General features: G+C 39.0%; 1 pseudogene across 1 annotated transcript; it reads right to left on the reverse strand.

Annotated features, from left to right (window-relative positions):
• Positions 1-826: 826 nt before the first annotated feature.
• On the reverse strand, positions 827-3,381 carry LOC149151158 ((R)-mandelonitrile lyase-like; annotated as a pseudogene). The gene is made up of 4 exons (XR_016262823.1): positions 3,137-3,381; positions 2,371-3,011; positions 1,277-2,111; positions 827-1,165 (listed from the first exon to the last, which is right to left on the reverse strand). The product of XR_016262823.1 is annotated as a (R)-mandelonitrile lyase-like (transcript).
• Positions 3,382-12,903: the final 9,522 nt, after the last annotated feature.

A 12,903-nucleotide genomic window follows, 5' to 3' on the forward strand; every position in this document is an offset into this window, starting at 1 on the left:
ATCCTTAGTTGTTGTCAACCTCCATCGCTCTACTTCCCGAAGAAACCATCAATAGCGTAAAGATGAACCCCTAATCCTTTACCTTTTTTACTAATGCGTCATATTGAAAATTTTAAGACAAAAAAATTATTTTGTCTTAAAAAATTGTCTTAAAATTCCCCTCCATGTAGTAGTGCATCCATGTGAATCCAAATAATTTACACACAAATATCTAGTGTTTATCATTTTTATATTAAGTAGGAGTTCATATAACCAAAACAACACCTACTACATACACCTTTGAACCATAATACATCAACAAAGGTTCTCTAAATGAACTAGTAGTGCATCCATGTGAATCCAAATAAAATATTTTTGTCTCAAAATGCTTTTGTTTTAAATATAAAGTTTTGCCTTAAAATAATTTTGTCTTAAATTGTTTTTGTCTTAAAATAATTTTGTCTTAAACTGTTTTTGTCTTAAAATGATTTTGTCTTAAACTATTTTTGTCTTAAATATAAAGTTTTGTCTTTAAATTTTTATCTCAAACTACTTTTGTCTTAAATATAAAGTTTTGTCTCAAAATATTTTCGTCTTAAATTATTTTTGTATTTTGTCTTAAAATATTTGTCTCAACCTATTTTTGTCTTAAAATTTATATTTAATACAAATCAATTGATATTAATTTTTAATATAAAATAACTAAAATAAAAAATAAAATAAAAATAAAAATAAATTTGAAACCAATTTTTTTTTTGGGTCAAAAGTGCCCTCTGTGTAGTCGTGTATCGAGAATAACACACTGAATGATAAAATTAATTTCATACACTACATAATAAAGTGAGTATATGCTAAAGAATCTTTATTAAATAATATTAAATCGCTGGCGGATATAAGTAATCACGCACGCGGCGGCTTTCGAGAGTCTTTATTAATTTAAGCAATAAAATAGAATGCGTAAACTACCATTTCTTCTGCTAATGTCAATGAAGGAGCTCGGAAGCTCCCTTCATTCGATCCAGTCGTGAAGAATCTTACAACACACATCGCGGCTCTCGAGACTCCTTATTAACGTAAACAATAAAAGAGAATACCTAAACTACCATTTTTTCTGCTAATATCAATGAAGAAGCTCTGATGCTCTCTTCATTAGATCCATCCTCGAATAATCTTCATTCCAACGTACCTGCGTCCACAGCATTAGCAATATTTATCATACCGATCTATTTCTGTATGCCATAGCTACAAAAGAGCAATAGAATCCCTACTGAAATATTAGGAATATTATTGTTATTACCTGCCAAGCATCATGGTAGTGGCTTGTGGGTTGGTTCCAGGACCGTCTGTGAATGTTGAGGCATCCACAATCCTGAGACCCTCAACTCCGTTGACCTGATATTTCTGGTTAACCACATAGCCAACTTCACATCCTCCATGAAAATGCCAGATTGTGCTCAACGTATCGCGGCAGATCTGAGCCACGGCCGCATCATCCGACATGTTCTTTGGTAGCGGCTGCCCAGTGAAGTTGAAGTCATGAGTGGAATTAGCATTAAATCTATGCAGAGACGGTGAGTTGAGGAGTTTATCGATCACCCTCACGCCATGCATGCATCTCTTGAGGTCGAGAGGGTGAGAATAGTAGTTGTAACGAACAGATGGGTTGTCTCGAGGATCCGTACTACGCAGACGAAGCTGTCCTCTGGATAAGGGAAATGCCAGCTTCTCAAAAATGACTTCTCTATAAACGTTGTTTTTGTTGAAGGATAGGGTGCCATTGACGAAGGTGCTCAACGACTCGATGTAATTTTGAGAGGCTTTAAGGATACCCACTACTTGTATGGTGTAGAATTGGTGAGAGAGCCAGTTTACGGATGCACGCGGGTTGTCCTGAACCCTTTGGCCTACCATGGGCGCATCTAGAACTAGAGGAATATTGAATTCTTTTAGATGTTCGGATGGGCCGATTCCGCTCAAGAGGAGCAACTGGGGACTGCCTAAGGCTCCCGCAGTAAGGATTACCTCGCCGGAGCTTGACGTTTCGTTGAGGAAAGCTTGATAAGACCGACCATGGCGGTCCATGAATTCAACTCCACTGGCTCTCGGCTTCCGAGAGGAGCTATCCTTCGCTTCTGCATGATCCAATTCATTCTCAAAACACTCAATCTATATTTGCATGATCCAATAATTCATCCTCAAACCACTCAATCTAAATTTGAATGATACAATAATTCATCTTCAAAACAATCAATCTGTATTCACAGATCTGTATGTAAAGCTTTATTCCAATATAGATTATAAATAATTGAAAATTACGTTAATATATTAGCAAGGAAAGGTGTGAAAAGTCAGTACTGTGGTGGAGAAATATAAAACGTAGAAACAATTTACCTTCGAAGAGAATCCTGCTGACGGTAGCATTGAGAAGGACTACGATATTGTCGGGATTGGCTGACCTGAGAAGATCTGCTGCCGTGTGTCTTTTGCCTTTGCTGTCAAATGTGGAGGCGCTTATCTTGGTTCCATCCAAATGATCCAACGTGTATCCATTGTATGGAAGAACCCCTGCTTCCAGGAGGCCATCTCTGATAGCCAAAGACCAAGGCGACAGTTGATGCGGTCTGAAGGCATTCTGCTTCTCCACCCATTCATACGACTCCTCTACAAGTCGCTCGTCCCATCCCACATTACGAACATATTCGGAGCCCGCTCTACTGTAGAAGCCCGCATTGATAGCAGTTCCACCGCCCAGAACTCTCGCTCTCACATTACTCACTCCATCCTCTGAAATAAAGGTCTGCGCTATGGAAGTGTAATTGTCGGTCTCAGCCAATGGCTTTCCAAAAGCATCGGCGTTCTCAATCTCGGGATCTCCATAAGGAGATCCTCCCTTTCCACTACCAAAACTGAATACTTGGTAGACAGCGTTGCGGCCAAGGGGCAGCCGGCCGTTCCTCCTCCAACGACAATGTAATCATATTTTCTTGCGGCTGCTTTCTCCGCATCTATAGTCATAAACACAAACGGAAAACCTGCAAATCATCACGGAAAACGAACAACAAGCCATTAATTCAATCATATCATATCAAACCATCAACTATATAATTCAATCATATCATCAACTATATAAAGAGACATTAATCCAATATGTTCATACCCGAGGGTGTTGTCGCTGCTTGAGAAGAGGATATGCTGCTCAACATCATTAGCATGATGAACAGAAGCAGAAGCCATGCACGAAAATTCACAACCCTTATCATCGTCATATTTCTCACAAGGAATTCGACTCGTTAACTCTTTTTAAGATGTGGTTCGATTTCAGAGTGTGTTTGAGTCTATTTATAAGCCCTTTCCCTTGGATTTTCCATCCATCACTAGGAAATAATTATCACACACTATCGTAGCCATAGTATTGTAGAGATAATCAAACCAAGCACATAGAAATCAATCTACACAGTCCATGGAATCAAAACGGTAAACATTAGCGTTGACATTTCCTCAGTCTGTTGTTGATGGTTTATTTGAATCTTGCCATTTTCTCACCGTTCTCGTTGATAATTCACCCCAGATTTGTTGTTAAGTTCTCTACGTTAGCGTGGATAATTCAGTTCAATCTTAGTTATATTATATACTTTGGAAAAAAGTAGTCCCCTCCCGATACGGAACGATAATTCATTTCAAATTTGCTATTTTCTCTACCTTATCGTTGATAATTCACTATACACTTGTAAAGTTCGCTACGCTATCGGGGTAAATCAATTCAATCTTATCTATATTCTAGACGTTAGAAAATAAAACATTTCCCTCCATACGGAATTTTTAATCGTACGAAGAAAAACTTAAAATGTCCCTTTCCGTTCAACATTTCCAGCGCCAACAACTCCCACGGAACGTAACCCAACAATTCCAACAGAAAAATCAGGGGTAAAGCCACTTATAAATTCAACGCCAAGAAAATATTATAACGTGACAGGGTGGATAATTTAAAAACGAAACGCGCGGAACGTGGTCGTTTAATATCGGATCGAATAATTTGCCATTAACTTCGAAAAAAATGACTAGCGCATATATTTCTTGACATAGAGCAAAACTTATTTAGCACACTTTGCCATTAACTTTGGAAGAAATCACTACCGCATATCGAAAATTTTAACAATGAGTGTTTCACATTCTTTGCCATTAACTTTGGAAAAAATCACTACCTCATGTCGAAATTTTTAACAATGAGAGAAACCCTTCCTTCGCACGTTACAAAACCACATACCACTATGGAAATATCAACTGTAGTTGGTAAAACATTGTTATTTTTAACGACTATGCTGACTTTTGCAAATGTCTGTGGCATTTCCATTAATGAATATGTAATCCACATCACCATTGAAATTTTTCTTAATCAGTACCGTCGCATCACTCGCTTTCATATCAATTTACACGTTATCCCCAAAAAAAAAAAGTTTTAACGTTTTCAATTTGTTTACTCCGGCCCAATCTATATCAGTTATTTCTAAACCGATAAGATTATAGTCTTCCCAGCCTTGTTCACTGCATAAATTACAATCCAGTCGATCAGTACAATGACTTCTACAATTACAATCCAGCCCGTGACTTCTAAATTAATGAAAATGTTATTCCTCGCTAGCTTTGTTCTGGTCTCAAATCTTGTAAACGCATATATCAGATAAAAGTTCGTTAAAACAAATATTTAGTGGTTCTAATAAAACTTGGAATAAATAAAAAAGGGTTTATACGTTTAAGCATAATTCTTATTAAAATTTGGCCGTGAATATGGATGTGACGTTTGGGGTTGTATCATCTCTAGAGAATCCTAGAGAAAGATTGAGGTTTGTGGTTGCACCATCTCTACAGAACCCTTGAAAAAGATTGAGCAAATCCAGAAGTGTTTTATAACGTATAACCTCAAAATTAAAAGCAATAAACCTATCTTATTCTCCTTATAGAAGTGGGTCTTTCCCTATAGAGAGCCTAGCTATGACTAGGCTTTTGTTGTATAAGCACAAACTCAATAACATAGGAGACCATAGAATTCCTAAGCTAGCTTTGTTGGAACTACTACACACCTACATGCGGACTCTTAGTTAAAGCATGGGACTACATGCAAGATTCCTTCTGCATGATTTACTCCTTGATTTGCTCCTTCTTCAACTCCGCAACTGGTTAGTTCTTCTGCATGATTTACTCCCTGATTTGCTCCTTCTTTCACTCCGCAACTAGCTAGTTCTCTCCGGAACTTGTTGTAGGTGTTGAGTCTTCTCATTGATCACCACTATGGTGCATTACCTTGGGATCTTCACCCAGTAATGCTATATCATGAGCATTGTAACCTGTTTTCTAATAAATCATTCTTTTGTTCTTTCGATTTTCTTTTAGTGTTTTTGCTCTGCAAAGTTGTGTGTTCAACCTTTACTAACTAGATTCATCTGTGCAGGTTTTCTAACACATTTACATGGTATCAGAGCCCATAGGTTGCTAGATAAAAGGCACACCAGTACTTTATTTTGCAGGTATTACAACTTGGAGATCGAAGATGGATAGAAAAAAGGAGTTTCCCAAAGCATCGATCCTAACACCGTACAACTATCACGAATGGAATGACCAAATGGCTCAATACCTTCATCAAAAAGGGTTGTACAGGATTACCATGGCTGCAGAAGTGGAACCCACTTTAGCCATAGAGAAATCCAGGTACCTCAATCGCATGGATGAGGCCCACGGATCCATATGCATGTGCATCTCGCCAGAGTTGCAGTTTCATCTATCTGCCTGCAATACTCCCAATGAGATTTGGAAAAAGGTTGAAGAACTCTACGGGAAACAAGATGAGATGAAAGGACATCTGCTCGAAGTGGAGCCACTGTCATTGGATCCACAGAACTATGATAGAATTCAAGACTTCTTCACCAAATATAATGATCTATTGCTGTGACTCAAGGGTTGTGGAATTGACAAATCCAAGGAGGAGAGTTGCCAAGTTCTCTCTATTATGTCAAAGCTCGAACTGGAATACTCCGTCTTTGTGTGTACATTTCATTCAGTGAGTCTCGCAACAGGTAAATCCTACATTATGCCTTCTCTCAAAGAATTTATGGAGTCCGTTATTTTTTAGCAAGATAAACTCATTGGCATGGGGAAAATCAAACCTCCAAAAGCGCATGCACTCGCTGTGCATGATGGAAGCCACAATAAAAATCACAGATCTGATTCAAATCAGAAAAATTAGCAGCAAAAAGACAAGGGAAAAGTGCATTCCCATCCAAAAAAGGAAGGGTACACCAAGCCCTTCAATGATTCCTCCGGCTCGAGAAATTATAAAGGGAAGAAAGGAAACATATGCACCTACTGTCAAAGAGGATTCCATCCAGAATCCTCTTACATGAAGAAAAAAATTGACCAAATGGCAGAAATCCTTCAGAAGCACAACCTTGGGGACCACATCCCTCAGGGCTCCAAGAAGAAAACTGAGGATCCGCCACACGGAAAAGGTAACAATTTTCATGCTTTAGTTGCAATTAATTCTTCCCATGATGCATGGATTATAGATTCTGGTGCATCACATCATATGGCTACTGCAAAGGAAGTCTATTCCTCTTTGGATGCATGCAAAGGACCTCCCATCCTCATGGGAGATAACTCACCTATTGAGATCACCGGAAAGGTAGAGTGGAACTTTTACACAAAAGATTTGAATATGTGCTTGATGTTCCAAAACTTTTGGTAACCCTGCTTTCAGTTTATCGGATCACTCATTCCAGCACCAGAAAGAGAGTGGAATTCGTTCTAGATGTAGTGAACATATATGACCTACATAGTAGCTCCAAAATTGCAACCGGTGAGGTAAACAATGGAGCTAGACTGTATACATTTTCTAAATTTTTTGAATCTGAATCCTCCTTATTGCTTAGACATGATGATGATAGTAGTAGGCTTTGGCACGAGAGGTTTGGTCACTTAAATTACAGGTATATGCAGCAGCTAAGCAAGCATGAGATGGTGGAAGGCTTGCCAAATATCAGTTTCTCCAAAGGAGTTTGTGAAGGGTGTGTCCTTGGCAAACATCCTAGAGAAAAGTTTGACACTAGCAAGACTCACAGAGCATCCTCTCCTCTAGATCTGATCCATGGTGATCTCATGGGCCTTTTTCCTCATCCTTCCATCAACAAAGCAAGGTATGTGCTTACATTTATTGATGATTTCTCACGGTATACTTTGGTGTATCTTCTCAAGAACAAATCTGAATTTTTTGCGCACTTTGAAGATTTCAAAGCACTAGTTGAGACAAAGTCAGAGAGAAAGATCAAAGCCCTCCGTACAGACAATGGGGGGGAATATGTTAACACAACACTTTGGAACCTTTACCTTCAGTCCGGCATACAGTTGTAGTACACAGTTCCATACACTCCGCAGCAGAATGGAGTTGCTGAGAGAAAGAACCGATCTCTCAAAGAGATGGCTTTCTGCATGTTGCATGCTAAGTCACTACCTCATAAGCTATGGGCTAAAGCACTTAATTGTGCTAACTACATCCAGAACAGATCTCCTCATAGGTTTGTCAAGGATCAAACCCCCTTTGAGGTTTGGAGCGGCACTAAACCAGAGGTCACTCACTTCCGTGTTTTCGGCTCCCGAGCATGGGCCAGGATCCCCTCTTAAAAGAGGAAAGCTCTTGATCCACAGAGCATTGAGTGCATCTTTGTTGGATACCCTGATGGTGTGAAGGGATACCAACTCCTGATTCCCTCTACGGACAAGCTCATCATTGAGTGAAGTGTCAAATTTGAGGAAAGTATCTCACATGCACCTCAATCGCTACATGCAGACACCTTTTATCTACCTCATGTTCGAGATGATGACTCAGTACACTCAGATACAGATATAGAGCATGCAGATGCCGAGGTAGTGCATGCAAATGCAGAGGCAGAGTCTTCAACAAATCTAGTGCATGTAAATGATGATCCACATCCATGCCCAGATCGGGCTTCCAACAGTGAATCATATTCCCCTATCATAAATCAGAGAACAAGGAGCTTACGTGATATATATGCACAAGACCACCTAACTACTAGAAATGGTCTTATGGGGGATAATTCTGATCTGCAGAGGACTAGCTCAGAGTTTATTGAGCCTCCTCTTATCCTCACTGCCACTGAACCATCGCCATCCTGGCATTGTCATTTGGTTTAGTCTTCTGATCCATAGCCTTATGCTGAGGCTGCTGGGCATCCATCTTGGGAGTCTACCATGGAGGAGGAGTATAACTCCCTCCTCGAGAACCAAACCTGGGATCTGGTCCCCCTTCCTTCAGGAAGGAAACTTGTCCGATGCAAATGGGTCTACAGGATCAAGAGTGCTACAAATGGGCAAATCACCAAACGGAAAGCAAGGCTAGTAGCCAAAGGCTTCCAACAAGTGCATGTCATTGATTATGACGAGACCTTTGCTGCAATAGCAAAGATGGATTCCATACGCCTTACACTTTCCATTGCGGCTGCCCATGGGCGGGAAGTACATCAGATGGATGTGAAGAATGCCTTTCTTCACGAAGACCTATCTTAGGAGATCTACATGGAGCAACGACATGGTTTCATTCAGGATTCATCTTTGGTCTGCAGACTAAAGAAATCCCTCTACGGCCTTAAGCAAGCCCCGAGAGCTTGGTATGCAAAGATGGATTCTTTTCTCTTATCACAAAACTTTGAAAGATGTAAGTCTGATCCGAATGTTTACATGCTCAGGACACATGATTCTCTTCTTATCTTAGTTTTGTATTTGGATCATCTCCTAATCATCGATAGCTCGACTTCAGCCATTGCTACAGTTGAGAGGGCCTTGCATGATAGGTTCTTGATGACGAACATGGGTCCATTACACTTCTTTCTTGGTCTTGAGATCAGCCAGGATGCCATAGGCATCAAACTCTCTCAGGTTAAGTATGCACAGGATCTCCTTGAGAGATTTCGCATGATTGACTGCAAGCCAGCACCGATTCCTTTTCTGTCTGGGGTCCGCCTTGAGGATGGAGGTGACACTCCATTAGTTGACAACACTCTCTACTGACAGCTAGTGGGGAGCTTGTTGTACCTCACCCACTCCAGACCAGATCTCTCATATGCAGTAGGGGCAGTTTCTAGATACATGCAGGAGTCGCATGAGCTACACTGGAATGCTGCCAAGTGCATCCTCCAATATGTGCAAGGCACCATCACCTTCGAGATTCACTATGCAACAGGCACTGCATTGAATCTCCTTGGCTTCACAGATTTTGATTGGGCGGGAGACAACATTGATCACAAGTCCACCTCTTGATATTCACTCAGTCTAGGATCTGGCCCTATCTGTTGGTCGAGTAAGAAGCAAGCTTCTATTGCTCTCTCTTCAGCTGAGGCCGAGTACAAAGGATTAGTCAACATCACCATTCAAGCTCTACGGCTACAACACTTTCTCACTGAGTTGGGTATCCAGTTCCACCAGCCCATTGTCATCTGGTGTGACAACCAAATCACTCTCAAATTTTGCAGGGATCCAGTATAGCAGTAGTAGACAAAGCACATCGAGATCCATATGCACTACATTAGAGACTTAGTAAATGATCAGGTAATTGATTTTCAGTTCTGTCCTTCAGTAGAACAGACTACAGACATCTTCCCCAAGACATTCACTAAGCAAAAGTTTCGCTCTCTGCGTGATCGTTGTGGAGTGAAGGACATAGTTGCTTAGCAATTGTCTTTTCTTCCTCTTTTCTTTTGAGTACATTGTATTTTGAGGGGGGGTTTTTCCCACGAGGTTTTCCCTCTTTCCTCAATTTTAGTACAAGTTGCACTGTATTTTGGGTGACCTTTGGCCTTAGTTACCAGGGTCCATTTTCTATTTTTCCCCATAGTGTTGTTCAGGGGGGGTGTTGGAACTACTACACACCTACATGCGGACTCTTAGTTAGAGCATGGGACTACATGCAATATTCCTTCTGCATGATTTACTCCTTGATTTGCTCCTTTTTCAACTCCACAACTGGTTAGTTCTTTTGCATGATTTACTCCCTGATTTGCTCCTTCTTTCACTGCGAAACTAGCTAGTTCTCTCCGGAACTTGTTGTAGGTGTTGAGTCTTCTCATTGATCACCACTATGGTGCATTACCTTGGGATCTTCACCCAATAATGCTATATCATGAGCATTGTAGCCTATTTTCTAATGAATCGTTCTTTTGTTCTTTCGATTTTCTTTTAGTGTTTTTGCTCTGCAAAGCTGTGTGTTCAACCTTTACTAGCTAGATTCATCTGTGCAAGTTTTCTAACACATTGACAAGCTTTAAATTCTAGCCAAAACCACCTAAGGCCCAAACGAGGTTGGCATAAAGACAAGATGGCCTCGTTAAACCATTGGGAGATCGACCAGAATGTTGCATTGCAAAACATTAATAACATTAGAAATATTGTTACTTCTAAGTTCAAAGAAAAAATGTGGTGTGAGAAAGATTTAGGAGCTAAAAGAAAATTACGATACTATAAGGAGGTCATCAACCCCACCCTAGAAGATCAAAAGTATCTCTCTGTTTTAACTAGCTCAAAGAATAAAATTAATAAAGCCAATATTAGAACGAACTCTCATGAGCTCCATAGTGAAACGGGTCGTTGGGAAGTTCCTAAAACACCATGGATGGAAAGGATCAAAATTATAGTGAGCTCGGGAGGGTTCTCTCCAAGCTTTTTGAGCATAGGAGTAAAATCTTAAATCAAACTAAATAATTCATTTCTTTAGGTCCGATAGACGAAAGTTTGGTCTCAGTGGATGTTAACCACCACCATCATCATCATCATTATGTTCTTTCATTATAAAATAAATATAATTATATTTTTATTTTGTTATTATAAAATAAATATATAAAAATAAATATAATTACATTTTATAGAAAATCTATTTAAATTAACACAGCTATATTAGTGAATGTAATTGATACATATCTATATTTACTATTTTCATGTTTTAATTGCCATATAAAAAGTGAAAAATGATTTAGGTGTATATCTACATTTACTAATGTGGTCGTGTTAGTCAACCATTGGCTTATATGGGAAGGATTAGTAGACCATGGTTAACCGTGATTAACTATAAGTAAATATGTTCAATATATGGTTGTGGAGGTTTTATAATGGTCAACATATGGTTCACTATGCATGACCATGGTTATCCACATGTAACTATAGACAACTATAGTAAATTATGATTGGTTATGGTTGCACATTGTTTCTCGTGGTTGGCTATGGTTGGACATGATAACCAAAGTTTGACCATGTTGACCATGGGTGACCATGGTTTGACCAATTTGACCATAGTTTTGTACAATACGCTAAGGTTGTCAATGTTGACAATGGATGCCCATGATTGATTGTATTTAACCATGGTGACCTTAGTTGACCATGCTTGACTATTTTAACTATGGTTCATCATGTTCAGCCATGTTGATCTTAGGTGACCATGGATGGCCATGTTGAGCATGTTTAAGCATGGGTTGACCCTCGTTGTCCAAGGTTGACTATGGTTGACTAAAGAGGACCACAGTTGAAAATGATTGACTATTACTAACTACTTTAACCATGGCTGATTATGGCTAAGGTTGGATATTGTTGACATGGTTTACTATTGACAATGGTTGATCATGATGACCATATTATACTATTGACAACCATAGTTGACTATGGTTGAATATGGCCAACCTTAGTAAACCATGATCAAATTTGTTCAACCAAGGTGAACTATAGTCAACCATGACAAACTATGATCAACCATGGCCATCTTTCATCAACCATAGCCACCCATAGACATCATGGTCAAACCTAGTAAACCGTGTTCACCATATTCATATTTCCAATTATGTATTCATATTAGTAAATGTTACATGTTCACCTAGAATATGAACCTTGGCTACCCATAGACATCATGGTTGACCATGGTCAAAGATGGTAATCCATGGTCAACCATAGTGAGCCATGTCGATCTAAGTCAACCATAGTTAACCATGGGTGAAAATGTTACATTTTCATCAACCTCGTATACCAACCTTACTCACCCGTACACATCATGGTCAACCATGCTCAAACCTAGTAAACCATCCTCAACCATGTCAATCTCAGTAACCCATGGGTGAACATGGCTTGACCAATTTACCCTTGATGATAAGGGATAATCATCTTCACCATGTTAACCATGATTAATAATGGTTTACCTTAAGCAACCATGTTGACTATGTACACCATTGTTGTATATGGTTTGACCATGACTGAACACGGTTGGCCATCTTCACTATGTTGACCATCATTCATCTTAATATCTATGGTTGGCTATGCTCGAACACATATGACCATGGTGGACCATGTATCCCAACAATAAACCAAGGGAGAGTAGTAGTTGACTTAGTTAAGCATGGTAAATCATGGTTAATAATGGCTTTCTCTATCATGTTGTGACACCCTTTTTCTAATTTCACAGATGTTTTATCTTTTTTACATCATGAAGTCATTTCTTTTTCATCACAGTATGATGTTGTTTATTGTTCGACACATTACAATATCATCTGCTATTTGTCACATTGCGACAATGTTTGTTATTTTTCATATTGCAACATTTGTCACTTCATAATATTGTTTATTGTTAATCACATTATGACATTGTTTGTTTTTCATCATATTGTTTCTTGTTCACCACAATGGGACATTGTTTCTTGTTCGTCACATCATGATGTCATTCTTTTGTCTAGTTGCAACATTGTTTGTTGTTCATCAAATTGCAACATTGGCACTTAATCGCATTGTGACATTGTTTGTTATCTATCATATTGAAAGCAATATTAAATATGATGAAATTATACTACCAACAATATAAAGCTAAAGCAATATTAATGTTGTATCAATAAG

This window comes from Pinus tabuliformis, chromosome 9 (assembly GCF_031772625.1).
Source record: "Pinus tabuliformis cultivar Carrire ecotype Pingquan chromosome 9, CPIR1, whole genome shotgun sequence".
Lineage (NCBI taxonomy): Eukaryota > Viridiplantae > Streptophyta > Pinopsida > Pinales > Pinaceae > Pinus > Pinus tabuliformis.